Consider the following 5,589-nt stretch of genomic DNA (forward strand, 5'->3'; position numbering starts at 1 on the left):
CTCTCTCTCTCTCTCTCTCTCTCTCTCTCTCTCTCTCTCTCTCTCTCTCTCTCTCTCTCTCTCACTCAAAATTTATATCTTCTATTTGCTCTTTCTTATTATATATATACCAAAAAAACGATTCTACTAACGTATCTACTTAAAAATTTAGCTAAATGCAGATCTAGAAATAACTCAAACAAATCTAGAAATAACAGAAATAAATCAAAATAATTATATAACTATATATATATATATATTGGGAGTACAAATTAGTTCGGTCCGTTTTTTTGTGTTCAAAAATGCATTTATTTCAAAACAAAATGAATGAAGATCAATTAAAGTATTGTCCATCGCTGCCTACTACTTTTACCCATTTCTCAAGCAATTTTCGAATTTTATTTCGAAAAAATGACTCGTCTTTGTAAGCGATCCAATTTTGGAGCCAATTTTCGATTTCTGCAAAAGAAGTGAATCAGTGACTTCCTACATCCTTCGGAACAACCAGTAATCAGAAGGAGCAATGTCCGGAGAATACGGCGGATGCGGTAAAACATCCCATTTGAGCATTTTCAAATATTTTTTTTATGACTTTAGCGGCATGAGGCCGAGCGTTGTCATGAAGAAGAATAACTTTATCATGTCTTTGCTCGTGTTCTGGCCGTTTTTCTCGCAATGCATGGCTCAAACGAATCAATTGTAGCCGATACCAATCGCTCGTAATCCTGGAATCACCAGGTTTCAACAATTCATAGTAAACAAGACTCTTTTGGTCTCACCAGATACAGAGCATGATTTTCGAATCATGAATGTTCGGCCATGATGTTGATGTTGAGGTCGATGGCAACGATTGACCTTAGCGTAGTATTTTTTCTTCTTGGGATTGTTGTAGAATATCCACTTCTCATCTTCAATCACAATCCGACGCAAAAAATCTTTTCTCTGTTGTCTTTGAATCAGCTTGAATCGCAAGTGAAAAATCGCCTTTCAACATCTCTCGGTTTCAGTTCATAAGGCATTTCCTTGTTTTTGAATCATTCCCATGGCTCTCAATCGTACAGAAACGGCTTGTTGAGTTACCCCCAATGATTCTGCAAGTTCCTCTTGCGTTTGACCTCTGATTTTCTTCGAGTAATGCCTCTAATTCTTTGTCTTCGAATTTTTTTGGCTGTCCAGAGCGAGGCTTATCTTCAACGCTGAAATCTCCTTGAAACCATTCCCTACATGATTTATCAGTTGGAGTAGTGTCATCATAAACTTCGACAAGCATTTGATGGGCTTCAGCACTTTTCTTTCAATTAAAGCAGAAAATCAAAACCTCCCGCAAATGCTATTTGGTTAACACAAAATTCGACATTTCAAACACAGTAAAAATCAAGGTTTTTGTATGAAATTCAAAGCTATAAACTGAATATTATTAGCAGATATTTAACCTTTCTGAAACCGCCAAAATCAGCTGTCACTATGAATCATTCACAACAGCTGGAGCAACCTGTAGAGAAACGGACCGAACTAATTTGTACTTCCAATATATATATATAAAACAGCTCAAACTGATTACTCGAATAAAAATCTTTTGCAGCATTGCTCATTATGCTCGAGTTTCCCACAGAATTATTTGGATGGTTCAAGAAAAATGTTTTTTAATCTAAATCTAATTAAATTTTTTATAACATTTCAGCAAAATCATTTTCTTGTATATTTTTCTTTAATAAATAACAATTTATTTATTTTCTCTTCTTTTTTCTTTTTATATCTCTTTTTCAATTATCAGATTATCTCTGACATCTCAAAGCCCAGACTACATAGTCGATTTTTATTTTAGGATTGTCTTAAACAATGTTTTCTTAAACAATCTTAAGATACTAATACGACTTGGCTTATGACATCTTAAAACTATCTTAAGACTATCTTTAAGACAATTGTAAATATAAGAATTAACTATAAATTGATTGAATAAGAAAGATTCAAAAGTTGCAAAAGATAATTCTATATAAAAAGCTGATAACAGTTATATGCCTGTTCCTTGTATAAGGATAACTCAACTTACGTAAGAGCACGCAAGAGCATTTTTGTACTCATTGCATTTGACGTACGGCATAACAATACAATAACGCGAGCGAAACCAGAACATTTTTGGATATCACTTATCGTTTCCGGATTACATATTCGGCTAGATATTTATCGCATATAATTATGCAACTAAAATTTGAAACGATACAAGCACTGATTAATTAAAGAGTCAGTAACAAATCAGCAAATTTCTTATTTTCTTTCTCTCGTCACCATTCTTGTTTCTTTTTTTATCGAAGATGATAGAGTAAAAACTACATATAATACACAAAATGTATAAGCAAGATCTGGATCAATAAATATTTAATATAAAGTTGCCATATTGATTTACATAACACGTTCAGTGATAACACGTCCAGACGGACTTGTGCTATGCTTATAAATTTTGTATATAATATAATTCTATAATTCTTATTCTACAATTTTCAACTCTAGTTGTGTAAATCGTAGACGGGGAAAAAGAAAACGTGAAGGTTATCTGGATGATTAGTAGTCGGAACTTTGCACAGCGCAATGTCATCACGAAGCATTCGAGAGTATTTAATGAATTTCATTAGAGACGATGATGATTAAATTGGTGAGATTTTACTTGTCTTCGGTGACTTGTCGTCGTCCTTGTCGTTGTCGCGATAGCTCGTGAATCATTGCACACGTCTATCAAGAAATCGATTCCGCTTCGATGACTTTAAGCACTTTAAGGACATCCCTCGCGAGAGAAGTTGAAGGCGTTCTTATCCGCAACTTAACTTACTCCTAACATGCATCTTTATGCTCGCAAGCTTCGCTCGAACGATCCCGGACGATGTTCAAATTATTTCCGAGTTCTTGTTATATTTGTGTCTTCGTCGACACACTATTTTTTGCACTTTGTTTCTCTTAGCATCGACAACGAATTAATATATTTTCGAAATTGTTATTTCAATTATTTATTTCAGTCATCTAATAACGTTTGACTTATATGTCTGCAGTATTTTTAACCTGTCTATTATTTTATCTGTTTACTATATTACAGATCATGAAATGTGAATAAGAATGAAAAGAACGGTTTTGCTAAAGTAGTTAAAAATTTGCTAGACAAATTTTTACAAATCTGAACATAACTTTATTAAACCATCAAAATAATTATGTAGGACGCTGGTTACTAAAATATTAAAATTTTTTGCAACATTTTCTATTATTCTCAAGCGTTCTATATAATTATTTTGATAATCCAACAAAATTATTTTTATATCTAGTTAAATGTTTAAATATTTCAGCAAATTTCTTCTTTCCTTGAGAAAATGATTCTAATTGAATATAATTTGAAATACGTCACTTAAGTTATTAATGACTTAAGGAGATTCTAAAATGAAAAACTGAATTCCAATAGAATCACTGTTTTCTATCAATTCAATAAGACTTATACATAATTTACGTGTTATCAACATCATTACATTCTATCGCACATCATTACATCCTATTGCATCAATATCGCACACATACAATTAACAATGGATTAACACACAGGCAAACAAGATACTTGCTTAAGACGGCACATAAATTTTGGAAGACAGAAAATATTTACACAGTTGAGATAAATTTTTAATTTTTTAATCTAACGTTTTGCACGAATTACACCGAGCATATTTGATCAAAAACAGTATTTTAAATATACAGTTAAAAATGTATTATATTCATATTATTTATTAAAGATTATTAAATCTTTTCACCAAATAATGTGGGGGTATAAACCTTTAATAAATAGCTTGTTTAAGAGATCGCTTCCAATGACCTCAACCTTGATATATGTCAAGATCATGACTCTGAATAACCTCCAACAGATTTTAGTCGTCGTTTGTTTCCCGTTAAAAAATTATTATATTAAGAAGGAAAATTTGAAAAATGATCTTTTTTATTATATAGAACAAAAATTTTCTACTTTAAAATATTTTACGACTGTCCATGTGAAGCAATTCTCACTCCACCTCTGCAGAATGGCGGACTTTCCACGAAAGGCGAAGCGACTTTCATCCCACCTCCTCCCTGCTTAGGAGCGCGCGACTTCCACGCGAAGCAACTTGTACCTCACCTTCCCTTCTACTATGGAACGCATGACTTTTCACGTGAAGTAGAAAGTCGTACGCTCTTATGCATTACTATATAAAAATAAAAATTATTTAAGAAAATAACATTTTCAAAGGAAATTTTTATTTTTGAAGCAGGAAATCTATTTAAATGCAGAGAATTTTTGTTTTCTATAGTACAATAGAGGAGACATTATTTTTTTAAACTTTTCTTTTTAATAACTTTTTAACAAACGAACGATGGCTAAAACCTGTTGGGGGTTACTCAGGGTCATGATCTTGACAACATATGTCAAGATCAAAGTCATGGGAGAGGGAGAAGATTTCCTAAACAGAATGTTTAACATCTTTCTTTTTTATTCTTCATTTTATCTTTCATTTTTCCTTTTATCAAATTTATAAATTAATAAAGCCATCTGCGAATGGTTAGATGTTGGTGCCTAAGGGCGGCAAAATCCTTAATCCGTCACTGCACATACACACATATATATTTTTTGTACAGAATTTTTGTATCGAATTAAATATCTAACATAAGTCTAATTCCACGTTTCTTCGTGTAATCTATTAGTCTTCAATTTTGTAAGTAGGTATAATACAGTTCGCAGAGCTTTTAAATCAAGCAAATGTCACAATTTTGACAGCTCTAGATGTCATATTGGACTAAAAAATGGTAAAGAAGATCTCAATTTCATAAATTTTTGTCGTTCTCAGCATAAATTCTTTTCGTTACTTTTCCATTACATTTTAAAAATCGACGATCACCAATAATTATAACAGATGGGTGCCTAAGAATTTTCTAATCTCAAGCGCTGTGAGTGGCTTCTGTCCAATCGAACCGTGTCGTATGCAAAGTAACGATAAAACTAAAATTTGTTACCGTCACAGTTACCAAAAGAAAGTAACACAGTTATCAGTAAAGTTACTAATAAAATAACTTGTAACTTCGTTACAAGTAACAAATTACTTCTATTTCCTGTAATTTATTTCCTTAAATTTATGTATTAGGCTTATAATCCTGTTGATGTTTATTAAATTGATTAAATATTAATGATTACATACGAAAAGACCGATTTTGCTGAAATATGTAAAAATTTAACTAGGTACAGAAATAAAAATAATTTTGTTAATCCGTCAAAATAATTATGTAGGTAACTCAAGCATGATGAGCTATGCGGCAAAAAATTTTGATTCTGATAATTAGCCAAATTTTTAGACATTATGACAAACTCTTTTCTTCCGTATATATCAACAATAAATTTTATGCAATAGTAACAAAATTTTAATTAAATTGGAATATCGGGAATTTTTATTGAATATTGAACTTTCTATATTCTGTAATAATATTGGTCGACAATTTTATTAAATGAGTTATTTGAATTAATTTGTACGTATCTTTTTATACTGATTCTAAAAATTAAATTAAAATTTACCCTACGAGAGAGAGAGAGAGAGAGAGAGAGAGAGAGAGAGAGTA

The sequence above is a fragment of the Atta cephalotes genome, assembly GCF_000143395.1.
Source record: "Atta cephalotes unplaced genomic scaffold scaffold00020, whole genome shotgun sequence".
NCBI classification, from domain to species: domain Eukaryota; kingdom Metazoa; phylum Arthropoda; class Insecta; order Hymenoptera; family Formicidae; genus Atta; species Atta cephalotes.